Here is a 13,011-nt window from a genome sequence, read left to right as displayed (position 1 = left end):
TCTACACAAAATTACTATCCTGAAACCACGAATAGTACCAAACCCTACAAGTAATATGGTTTTCCTTATACATATATACCTGTGATAAGGTTTAATTTATAAGTTAGGCACATTAAGAGATTAACATTAACTAATAATAAAAAAGAATAATTATGCTACACTAAAAGTTATGAGAACATGACCTCTTTCTCTCTCAAAACATCTCATTTTACAGTACTCACTCTTCCTCTTTAGATGATGTGAAACAATAAAATGCCTATGTGACGAGATAAAGGGAGGCATTGTGACATAACATTAGGCTACTATTGAGCTTCTGATGCTATATCAGAAGAAGGATTGTCTGCTTCAAGTGATCCTGGTTCACTAAGCCATGAGGATGTCATTGGATGTCAGGAGCAGACCGTGTTGATGACGAATGAGCAGAATGTGAATACATTCTGCGTACACTGGACAAAGGGATGATTCAAATTGCAGGCAGAAAGGTGCAGGATAGTTTGAGATTTCATCACACTACTCACAATGGCACTCAGTTTACATCTTATATGCCTTGTTTATTTCTGGAATTTTTCATTTTTGGGCATTGGAATTTTTGGGCATTGGTTGACCACAGGTAACTGAAACTGCAGAAAGCAAACTCAAAGATAAAAGAGGAGCTACTGTATTGTACCAATGCTGTTAATCTTGTTATATTCATGTAATTAGGTTTTATTACCTTTTAAAAAGAAAAATGAAAGTATTGTCAGGCTGTAGACATATATATATAAGTATATATATGTGTGTGTGTGTGTGTGTAAATTTTATCACAATGTTATTTCTGAGATATTTGTAATAAAAGACGTAGTCTGATGCAGGAATGGGAATAGCAATAGGGTCTCTTTTAATCCATTTTCTTCCACGGGCATTACATTTTTTAAAAGGTGGCCTTTCTGTGAGAAATGAGATTCAAATTCATCAGTCTGGGTCATAGTTTAAGGTATGAACAGAGGCCGAATTGATATTAATTCTCTTGAGCTGGTTTGAATACTCAAGATTAACATTTGTCTCAGAAATATGTATTGAATTGTAGCTTGGAAACTAATCCTCCCAGAATCAGAAATTCTCATGTAAAATATCTCTTCCCATTAGTTGTTCTAAATCATCACAGGTGAAAAAGGAAGTTGAACAATTTCTTTACTCTCCCAAACCTCAAGAACGTTATCTGTCTCCATGCAGTGTAGATGATTAAATGTTCAGAGTAAATTAATTTCCATCTATCCCTACTTTCACAATTTTGGAAAATAATGATATTCAAAGAGATTGAGTACTAAAGCAGTAATTCAATTCAGGCCTGCCTTAAAATCTAAACAATAATTGTGTTTTTCAAGTGTTTTAAGGAATAATTCAGAGAGGATTTGATCAGAGGCCTTTCAATCACTCTTTCTTTTTATTATACTTTTCCTAATACCATGGAAAGTAGGTTACATTAAAATAGATATCGTGAGATAACGTATTTGCTTCAAATCTATGCCCTTCCCCGTACTTTTTTAATCATTGCAACACTTTAAATATAAACAAAGATTGATTGCCTTCTCACTCTACATTGCTTAAATCCAAATAGATTGTCAAAAAGTAGTCTATTATTTCCTTAAAATGATTGTGCCACTGCGTACTGCATTTCAGTGTCTTGTGCAACAGTATGAAAAGTCAAACATTGCAACATTTTAGTTGTACTATTTTATGTCAAAAATGAGAGTAGGGTATATTCCAGGTAACTTTCAATAATATTCAGACAACTCATTTTCAACCCTCTCTGTTAGTAACTTCTGATATTGATGGTGAAGAATAAAATACACGGCACTGATAGTATGAAAGAAATTATTGTAATATCTAATTTTTGTAATAATTGTAATATCTAATTTTAAAAGTTTTTTTATGTAAAAACATCTAATTTTAAAATATCTAATTTTAAAATAGTTTCTTACAATAGTTTATTACAATGATGCCAGAAAAACTCACAAAAGCAAAATGAACACTGTGCCAAGAGATCTAAATAAAATGCAAATAAGTATAGACCATGCAAGTGAATGATGAGATAATTGAAAACATACAAAACAAACATACAAAGCAAAGATTTGGGTACCAAAAATGCCCACAGTGTAGTCTTTTCATTTTAACAACAATATTTGGTGTGATTTAGATTAACCATGTTAAATTAATAGATTTTGCATCTTATTCTTAGGTATTTGATGCCACAATGTTAAAAACATTTAGGACAAAATACTAGCTCGATTTTAAAATCAAATTATTTTGAAACTATAGAACTAAAAATAATAGTCCATTCTGGAAGCAGAAAAAAAGGAACACTACTGAATTTTGCTTTCAGGTTATAAGTGAAAATAGTAAATTGATAAAATTAGAACAAAAAAATGTCAAAATGTCTTTATTTGTTTTATTCAAGTTTGATTTTTAAAACATTTTATTTTCATCTGGCTACTAGTATCATAGAGACATAATGCTGAATTAATTCTGCTACAGACAAATTTCCTATAAGCTTTTATCATTTTTCTCTTGTGTACATGCATTAATCAATACATCATCACCAAAAATAAGCTAAAAAACAAATGTGAAGTTACTGCAAGCTTTGTTATTATTTTAAGTTTATTATTATTCACCCATCCTGAAAAATAAAATCCAGATGATATAACAAAAAGTTATCTTCCTGTAGTCCGTAATGTTCAAATTAATTTTTTAGGCTAACCCATATGTGCATATTAACCAGCTTCAACTATAAGCATAATTGTTTTGCTCTCGTTTTGTTTTGTTTTGAGACGGAGTTTCGCTCTTATTGCCCAAGCTGGAATGCAATGGCGCGATCTCTGCTCACTGCAACCTCTGCCTCCCAGGTTCAAGCTATTCTCCTGCCTCAGCTTCCCGAGTAGCTGGGATTACAGGCATGCGCCACCACGCCTGGCTAAGGAGATGGGGTTTCTACATGTTGGTCAGGGTGGTATCGAACTCCTGACCTCAGGTGATCCACCCGCCTCGGCCTCCCAAAGTGCTGGGATTACAGGCGTAAGCCACCGTGCCCAGCCTGCTCTTGCTTTTATTGAAAAATCCATATAGATTTTCAAGTGATGCTTCCCTACATAATTATGAAGATACTTACAAATGTTAGTGGCTTTGCTGATTTGGGATTTTTTTGTTTGTTTTGCTTTTTTGGCCTCAATTTATCTTTCTGTTCTCTTATTTTCTGTATCATAAGAAAAAAATATGTTTTCCTTAAATCAGAAAATTCAAAGTTACCAGAATCAAGTTTGTAGCCTGTTTTTCAAGACTAAAATTATTTGAAAGTGAGAAATGTTCATATCCTAGATTCCTCTTAGCTCCATGCCTTGTTTAGAACTGAGTCACCACCCAGTCCCACACAGACAGGTATGTGGTAGGCACAGGAACAGAAGAAAGGTGTGAGGAGCAGGTATCCCACCAGGTGACTTTATTAGAGCCACGTGGCCTCTTCCTTTTCATTACATCCCCTTTACAGAGTAGTATGCCCAAACCTTCTTCCATTTCTAGAAACTTTTGAGTAAAAATGTAAGGCTAAGAATGTGGCTACTTCTTCCTCCCTCCTATACCTTTCCAATTTTGCTTTGTTCTACTCTCACCACCACCACTATACAAAAATTCAATTGGACTAGCTTTGAAGGAGGGGAAAGGGTGGTCATTAAGGCCTCTCAATGATTAAATCAAGTTATGCCATGACACAGTCTCAAGGCCTTACAATCTGAGTGGAAAGTATGTATTTCACATCAGCAAGCCTCATATCTCTAGTGAGCAATAACACATACGAATTACAAGGTTTAGTTCAAAGAGCTGCAAATTATTGAGTTGAAGAGTTAGTGGAGCCACAAGTTTCGCTATGCTGTTTAGAAGGACCCTCCTGCAATGTTTCATGTTCACTAATTTAGGTTTACATGTAGCATAAAACAAGCAAATATAAAACCTTACGATTCAATAATGCTTTGGGTATTTACCACCTAGGGGTGCAACAACAAAACTTACATCAATGTCATTTTACAGCTACTCCCTCCAATACACACACACATATGACACCCTGACCTCAGATGTGACATTCATTAAGTAAAAGTAATCGTTGGCTGAATTGATTTCATCTACTATTCACTAGCCAAGTGAGGCGGGAGCACATATGCTACTGGAATAGTGGATTGAGGGACAATCTAGTGTCTTGTGTCTTCTGACTTTGTCATCACGTCGTTTATCTGAAAGAAACACGAATAAGTTTGCAAATCAAGACTTATCAGCAACCTCTGTGGATTTCCTTATGCTTTATCATGTTTGAATTACCTGTGAAAATATAAGAGTTTTTCTAGGCATTTTACTTAATGTTTAGTATTTACTTGATTATTGTTTCTCTCTTGAGGTGTTCCTGCTGTCTCAAAGTCCATTTCATAGTTCATACAATCCAAGCATATCTTTCTCTTTGGTGGTGCCTTTTCCACCAGTCATCTGCTTCTCTTTAAAATGGAATGTATCTGTAGCTTTGCCTAACTTCCTTGGTGAAAGGCCTTTCTTACTTTCCTGTCTGTGTCCAGATACTTAATAAGTGTGTGCTGGATATACATCTTATAATGTACAACATAATTTAAATTAATTTTTGTTAAGGTCAAGTCTTTAAAATATTAAGATATTTAAAGTAATTAAGCAATATTCTTTGATATCCATGTCTCAACATCTTGGTTTTCAGATCATAAGATAAAGTTTACCTGCTTGAGCTATTGCCTTTGCAAAAATATAAAACCATCTGATATTCATTTTAACAGTGTGCAAATCATTGCGACACACATAAATCAAAGCAGTGTTTTCAATTTAAGACTTCAAGAGCCAAGAAGAGATAAGCTAATCTTAAAAGATCCAAATAAACGAGGGAAACAGATGTCAGAGACTTTGTATTTCAGAATTTTTTCCTCTATAAGAATGTTAACTTTTTCTATTGGTCTTAAAGCCCTAAGAAAGCAAAAAGCTTCATGCCGTGTGCTGTCATATTAAGTGCCCCTATCACCCAGAATTAAAACATAAAGAAACAGAGTTAAAAATGAGAGTAATATATGCTGAATGGCTGACGAGAAATACTACATTCAGTGCCCCATTTAAAATGCCCAAAAATATAGACCTACTTCATGTGGGTTTCCCTAGAGAACTATGTAATCAGGTACTTCAGAAAAAAAAGTATAAACACACTACTTTTAAGTTACTTGCATGTGTTATAATATATTAAAGATACACTAGCATTTGACTTCAGATGGTAATAATAGTATTTTGAAAAAAGTACTGGAATATAAATCAAGATATGTGGGTTTAATATTTACTCTTCTACTATATTAACCAGAGTCCTCAGACAAGTCATTTAACAACTCTCTTTGATTTCTTTAACCCTTAGATTAGGATAATAGTATTTCTGTTAACCAATTAGGAAGGATGTTGTGAGAATTAAATAAGACTTTTAAAAGTATTTTGAGAAAATAAGATATATATAACCAATATTATTTTTAAGATGAAATTTATTTTGTGGTTTGGGGGGATGCACATTGGACATCTTGAATTTGAGGTACCCATGGGGACAGCCTGAGAGTTATGTAGTCTGGAACTCAGGGGGGATGTCTGAACAAAATAAAGATTCTTAGGTCTTCAATGTGCCTGCAGTAGTTTAAGTCATCAGAGTGGGCACAATGATCCAAGGAGAATGTACAGTGGCATGACTAGCACATTTGTCATGCAGAAAAAGTTTTTTAACATTTTATTTTAAAATAATTATAGATTCTCAAAAAGTTTGAAAGATAGTTACAAAGAGGTCTTATGTACTCATCGCCAAGTTTCTCCCAATGGTTATATTTGCATAACTATAGTACAATATCAAAACCAGGCCATTGATACATGTACAATTTATATGGATAGCTCTATACTAATTTATCACACATATAGATTTGTGCAGACAGCATCACAATCAAGATGTAGATCTATCCCATCACCATGAAGATTTCCCTTGTGCTTCTGCGCAATAGCCATGTAGCCACATCTACCACCACTTTTATCAATAGGTTAATCAGCTGGTAAGCATTTACCTCTCATGGTGAGCCTAGCACAGACTCTGATATTCTTTCCAAGAAGTGAGACTAATGGTTCGTTATAAGGATCTATCATATGTAACTCATCCTGGGTCTCTGAAGTTAGAAGCCAAAATGCAGATATTTGAAGGGAAAAAACTTTAAAGACAAAAATTCAGGTTAACATTATAAAGAAGAGAAAAAGAATTAAAACTCTCTTTCTCTTATGAACACACACACACAACACACACACACACACACATTCATGCATTCACTAAAACCACAGTTATAGATAATCTCTCATTTCAACAATTCTCAGGAAAGAATGAGCAAAGAAACATCCAATTCAATTATATTAGTCCTCTTATTAGTCCTGATATCACTAAGTCTGAATAAAAACTGTTTCCTTTGATTTTTCCAAATTTTGTAACTTTTGGTCAAAAACAGAAAAATAACATGGGACAAATTTGACTGAATCTATTGCTTTTACACCAATATTATACTTCATTTCCCTTCTAACTCTGTATTCTGTATCGTTTATTCTTCAAAAACAGGCCATAAAAAATTAACCATACAAAAATGTAAATCAGACTACAAGGCTTCATTTCCAGAACTCTGCAGTGGCTCCCCATTGTGCTTGAAATAATATCCACATGCCCCCATCTCCCTCCAGGAATGAAGGACTTACTTCACTCACTGCTGTGAATGCTGCCAAGTCAGCTCTCGGGTATCAGCCTTCCTGATGGATTGTCTTGGCTGAGGAAAACTGCTTCCCCCAAAATCACACTTCCTCTCAGGAGCGGCCCATATCCAGTAACCAAGCACCATTGCAATATGACTTGGGACAACTCAAAAGAGCCATCCCAGATCCAGTGCTCCCAAGGAGTTGCTGACACTTGGTTGGACTACAGTGCAGCTCCTTCTCTCCTTTTGCCCCAACCTGCGTCATCACCACCTTACAAAGTAGATCCAAGAGCACTCCCTAATTTGCCTCACATGCTAATTTCTGTCTCAGAGAAACAGCTTCCTGAGAATTCAACCTGGAACTGTGACCATGGCCTACGTGGAGCTACATAATCTGAGCTCTGCATATCCTTCCAATTTACCTCATTCATTCTCTCCTTGCTCAATACTACACACAATGCTCTCTTTTGGTTCTTTAACTATTATACAACCCTCTTTAAAGACCTGTGCATTTTCATTTCCCTCTGCTAAAGCCCTCTCCTGGCTCTTTATTATCTGAATGTTTCTCATTCTTTAGGAATTAGCTCTTCAAGGTCCTTCTCAGACCACCTTAACTCCAGTAATCCCCAGAAAATTCTCCCCCAGACACCGTTTCTTTTTTCCTTTATTGCATTTAACACTGAAATGATCTTGACTGTCTGTCTCCTTCTACTTGAATAGAAGCTCCAGAAAGCCAAGGACCACATCTGTTTGGTTCAACTTTGTATTTTTAGTGCCAGGCGGGAAGAGTACTTATCACCTAATAAGTGATTGAGAATTATCTACTTAATGAATGAAATACTGGTTAATACCTCAGGAATAAATTTTACTTCTTCCTTTTTCTTTTTTTTTTTTTTTTTTTTTTTTAAAGAAAGCATAGTTCACTGATCCTGGGTAAATGCAGTGATGCACAAAATCTTTTTTTTTTTTTTTTTGAGACAGTGTCTTACTCTGTCACCCAGGCTGGAGTCTGGAGGCCAGTGTCACTCTTGGCTCACTGCAACCTTCACCTCCCAAGTTCAAGCGATTCTCGTGCCTCAGCTTCCTGAGTAGCTGGGATTACAGGTGTGTGCCACCACACCCAGGTAATTTTTGTATTTTTAGTAGAGATGGGGTTTTGCCATGTTGGCCAGGCTGGTCTCGAACTCCTGACTTCAAGTGATCCACCCACCTCGGCCTCCCAAAGTGCTAGGATTACAGGCGTGAGCCACTGGCCTAGCCAATGATGTCTTAAAAGGACTTTTATTTTTTTCAACTTAAGTTTTGTAAGTCATATAATAGCAGAGTCGGTGACAACACACCACACATACACACACATGCACATACACACACAATTTGAACATTAGCATACAAGTTTCCTTCAAATTGTGATAGTATTTTAAGTGGTGAAAATTTTAATTTGATCTACCAAACTTTACACATGTATTTACCATTCATTTGGAGTTACTGAACTTTTTCAAAGGCTTTACAATCATTTTAAAACCCACATAGTATTAGGGCATTATTTCTCCTGTTTCTACTATTATGGAAGATGGATGTCCTTCAGTAAGTAGAAACCAGGTGTCCTCACCCACTTCTTCTCTCAGGTGAAGGGATTATGCAAGAAAATGACAGATAAGCATGACCTCTGACCAAGAGAGCATGTGATAACCCTGATAAGACAGACGACATGGAAGCATGCTACAGGATAAGATGGGTAAGGATGAGAGACATTCACATATGAATTCACTTATGCAAATCATTCTTTTGATGCATCAGATCAATCACTCAGAGACAGTAAGATTTAAAATGAAAGGTAGAGCCTGCCCATAAATTCTACAAAATGTGCATCTTAGAAATTTCCTGGGACCTGGACCAAATAGTGAGTAGCTACATTTTAGAAGACTACAGCTGTATCTTGCTATGAGGAACCTAATACCCAAATATACTTTGAAGTTCCTGAGACTCATTTGCATCCACATGTTCTTTAATCTCGTGTTCCATTTTTGTGCCTACCAACACCTGGCTCTAGCAAGAAACCAGAAATAATATTCAAAGCAATTCTGTACCAACAGTACTGAGCACAAACAGATTCGTGATGTATATTTTACTTATGCTACTCCAAGTTTGAATTGCAAAAGGCTGAATAAATCATCCCAACCTCAATATACCAGTAACCTTCAAGATAACTAATTTACTTTGCAACAGAAACATCTTCTTGAAAAGAAGGCACCCTTTGATAGAAAATAAATTCTCTCTAGACACATACTTCTGAAGTGTGAATGTAAAATACACACTAACACTAATGAAAATACTAACACTTTTGGTAGGGATCTAGTTTTATTCATAGAGGCACACATAATTCAACTTTGGCTTTATTCCAACTCTTCCTTGTTAATTTTTCTAACAATGACAGGGTACTTTTTTTTTTTTCTGCTGGAGTTCAAACAAGGAAAGTACTCTGTCCTATAGAGATCCTATTATATAAAAATACCATAGATTTTAATTCAAATTCAGATTTTTAAAGACAATTACTAGCAAGAGATTTTTTTCTATTAAATCATACTTTAGCTTGGAATTGTCAAATAAATATTTTTATTATATACTTAGAAAAAATGTAGCTCTTTTCTTTGTACTAAATGGCCATCGGTCCATCAACCAATATTTTATTTTTATTATTATTATTTTTGAGACAAAGTCCTGCTCTGTTGCCAGGTTGGAGTGCAGTGGCACCATCTCGGCCCACTGCAACCTCCACCTCTTGGATTCAAGCAATTCTCCTGCCTCTGCCTCCTGAGTAGCTAGGACTACAGGCGCTCACCACCATGCCCAGCTAATTTTTGTATTTTTAGTAGAGATGGGATTTCACCATGTTGGCCAGGATGGTCTCGATCTCTTGACCTCATGATCAGCCCGTTTTGGCCTCCCAAAGTGCTGGGATTACAGGTGTGAGCCACCATGCCCGGCCAGTATTTTAGCACTTTTCATAAAAAGGCATTCATGGAACAATAAACATGAAAAAATAACATACCGAACATTTTTTAAAGTTAAAAAGGTGGTCTTGCCCATACATTTTTACAGAAATAAGTCATCAAGGTATAGAATGCAAAGGATAAGAATTGTATGGGCAGGGTGTGGTGGCTGACACCTGTAATCCCAGCACTTTGGGAGGCTGAGGCAGGAAGATCACCTGAGGTCAGGAGTCCAAGACCAGCCTGGCCAACATGGTGAAACCCTGTCTAATGAAAATGCAAAACAAAGAAATGAGCTGGGCGTGGTGGCACAGGCCTGTAATCCCAGCTACTTGGGAGGCTGAGGCATGAGAATCGCTTGAACCCAGGAGGCACAGGTTGTAATGAGCCAAGATCACGCCATTGCACTCCAGCCTGGGCAATAAGTGTGAAACTCTGTCTCAAAAATAAATAAATAAATAATAATAATAATAAACTCATTGTAGGACACTAAAGTGGGTTTATAGAGCATATAGATACTGCTAGCTGTCGAGAAAAGTGCATTCTTTCTTTATTCAATAATAGTAGTTGTACTTGAGAAGTGGCCTATCCACAACCCCAATTTAGAGCAGTAATCTCCAGCTTATCTGCAGCTGACTATGGCCATGTAACTATTTCTGACAAATAAAATGTTAGCAGATTTAAGTGTGCAATTTCTACCAAGCTTACTTTTCTGTGGATGGAAAAGCAATGACTGGAACAGTCTTGAAAGCCTTCTGTTGAAGGTAGCAGATCCACCACCAGATTGGATCTCTAAATTACTATATGGGGCATGGTACTCATGCGTCTGAAAAGTGCACTTCAGAACTGTTATATGAGGCAGAAGGAAACTTCAGGGTTCTTAGATGTGATGGTTAATACTGAGTGTCAACTTGATTGCATTGAAGGATGCAGAGTATTGTTGTTGGGTGTGTCTGTGAGGGTGTTGCCAAAGGAGATTAACAACTGAGTCAGTGTTCTCAGGGAGGCAGACCCACCCTCAATCTGGGTGGGTGCAATCTAATCAGCTGCCAGGGCGACCAGAATAAAGGCAGGCGGAAGAACATGGAAAGATTAGACTGGCCTAGCCTCCTAGCCTACATCTTTCTTCCATGCTGGATGCTTCTACCCTCAAACATCAGACTCTAAGTTCCTCAGTTTGGGGACTCAGACTGGCTTCCTTGCTCCTCAGATTGCAGACGGCCTATTGTTGGACCTTGTGATCATGTGAATTAATACTCCTTAATAAACTCCCCTTTATATATACATCTATCCAAATAGTTCTGTCCCTCTAGATAACCCTGACTAATACATTAGGTGTCAATGCTGGTTGGGCATCTTTATTAGGCAGTCTAGCTTTAACCTAACTCATGCAGGTCAAGAAATTACATTGGTTATTTCTCGTTGGTTAGGAACAACTATCTCAAGGCCAAAGGAATAGAATATATGGATTTCTTTTAGAAAGTATGTTAGCAGCTATAATAACCAAATTGTATACTCAAGCTTTTGCTTTGAGAGTCAGAAGAATAAGACCAAAGATGACATTGTACAATTCCAGGAAGCACCACTCACATCATAGTCTAGGTAAATGATGTCCCTTGGAGTTGTTCACTGTGCTACATGTATGGATCCATACAGAGGCCCAGCTCTGTTGGGCATTTTAAATGACAACTTCAACAGCAGCCCTGTAGTCTACCCTAATATGTCTCCTGGGAATACCAAGCTGGGCTTGACCTAGAGTATTTTTTTCCTGTTCCTTGGCCAAGCATATGTGATCTATGACTTGTTTTATTTATTCTTGTTTAGCAGTTTCTAGCCTTAATTGGTATCTTCTTTAGCCTACATTCTCACTTGTCACTCCCCTGCTTGTTACCTTAGCTCTATGCCTGTAACCTCAAAGTAGCTTTAAATTTTGCTTCCTGATTGATTTTGCTACCCAGCTACCTTCCCCATCCAAAGATGCTTTCCCAATCACACTTTGGCAATGTAACACATTTAGAGATGGTTAAGCTTTAGTCAGCTAGAGGAGTTGTGAGATCTGAATATCAGAGCAGATGCTCTACAGAATTGGACTGAAAGAATGGAAGGCTGCATCAGGAAGCTCTTATGGTCTCATAGCTCTCAAATTCTCTTGTAGTAATGTGTAGTGTCTAGTGGGAGTGGTCAACAGTCTCTGATAATCCAGATATTTGTTATTAATTCAAAATACAGACCAGGAGCATTGTCATCACCTGGAAGGTAATAGAAATGTAGAATCTCAGGACTCACCGAGAACTCCTGAACCACAATCTGCATTTTAACACAATCTGTGTTTTAACAAGATTTGTATTTTAACAGGTGATTTGTATGTACAATGAGGTTTGAAAAGCACTGATTGAGAGACCAGACTGGATGAGAACAGACATGAAATCAGAAGAGAGAGAGAAAATATTCACCCATGAAAGGATCCCCAACTCAAGACTAAATCAGCAGAGCAGTGACATTAAAGGAGCAACTCTGTCAAATACAAGCTCTCCATGAGGAAAGGTAGTGTTGAGGAGCGATTGGTGAATCTTCCCTAAACAATGAAAATACATGGTAGGACTTTGATTTCTGAATTTATTGTGTAAATATTTATACTTCTTAAAAATATTTTTTTGAAAATACATAGGTCAGCATGCTCCCAAAGTAGAATACAGTCCTAGTGAATGATTTCTCCTGTGTATTCTAGAAGTTGAAGAACAAAAGCCTGAAGCTTAGTCTGCAATTGATTGTCTCATGTGCCTCTAATAAGAAATGGAAGAGACATTTTTCCACTTTACTTCTATGAAACTACTACCTCTCTAGAAACATTTTTAGACTGCAACCTATTAAAGGATATATAAAGAAATAAAGCAGCTGGACCTATAGGTTTTGGTGGAAAAGTAATTAAATTTGAACTAATTTTCTACAAAACTTTTTTCTGCATGAGAGAAACTATTGCAATGCTCTGAAACTTAGTTAAAAATTATTAGTTCAAAAATTTAAATGTATTTAGTAGGGCTTATAAAGTTTCCATTAAGGGTGCAGCTATTTTGGTATGTTTAACGAAAAGAAATAATATTGCATGGAAAGTATAGGGTCTGGAGGATTGTAAAAAATACTACATTGCAATGGCAAACTCCAACTCTTCCTATGTGTGTTACACACAAAAAAGCAGATCTGAGAAGCTCTCAAACCAAATAAACCAAACTTCCTTTCAA

At 36.5% G+C, this 13,011-nt stretch overlaps 1 long non-coding RNA gene across 1 annotated transcript; it reads left to right on the top strand.

Annotated features, from left to right (window-relative positions):
- The first annotated feature begins 326 nt into the window (after positions 1–326).
- On the top strand, positions 327–12,677 carry LOC129060037 (uncharacterized). Its single transcript, XR_008526368.2, has 3 exons — positions 327–482; positions 12,128–12,316; positions 12,501–12,677. It is a non-coding gene; the product is annotated as an uncharacterized LOC129060037 (long non-coding RNA).
- Positions 12,678–13,011: the final 334 nt, after the last annotated feature.

Source organism: Pongo abelii, chromosome 5, assembly GCF_028885655.2.
Source record: "Pongo abelii isolate AG06213 chromosome 5, NHGRI_mPonAbe1-v2.0_pri, whole genome shotgun sequence".
NCBI lineage: Eukaryota > Metazoa > Chordata > Mammalia > Primates > Hominidae > Pongo > Pongo abelii.
This window is presented reverse-complemented; position numbering and strand designations above follow the sequence as displayed.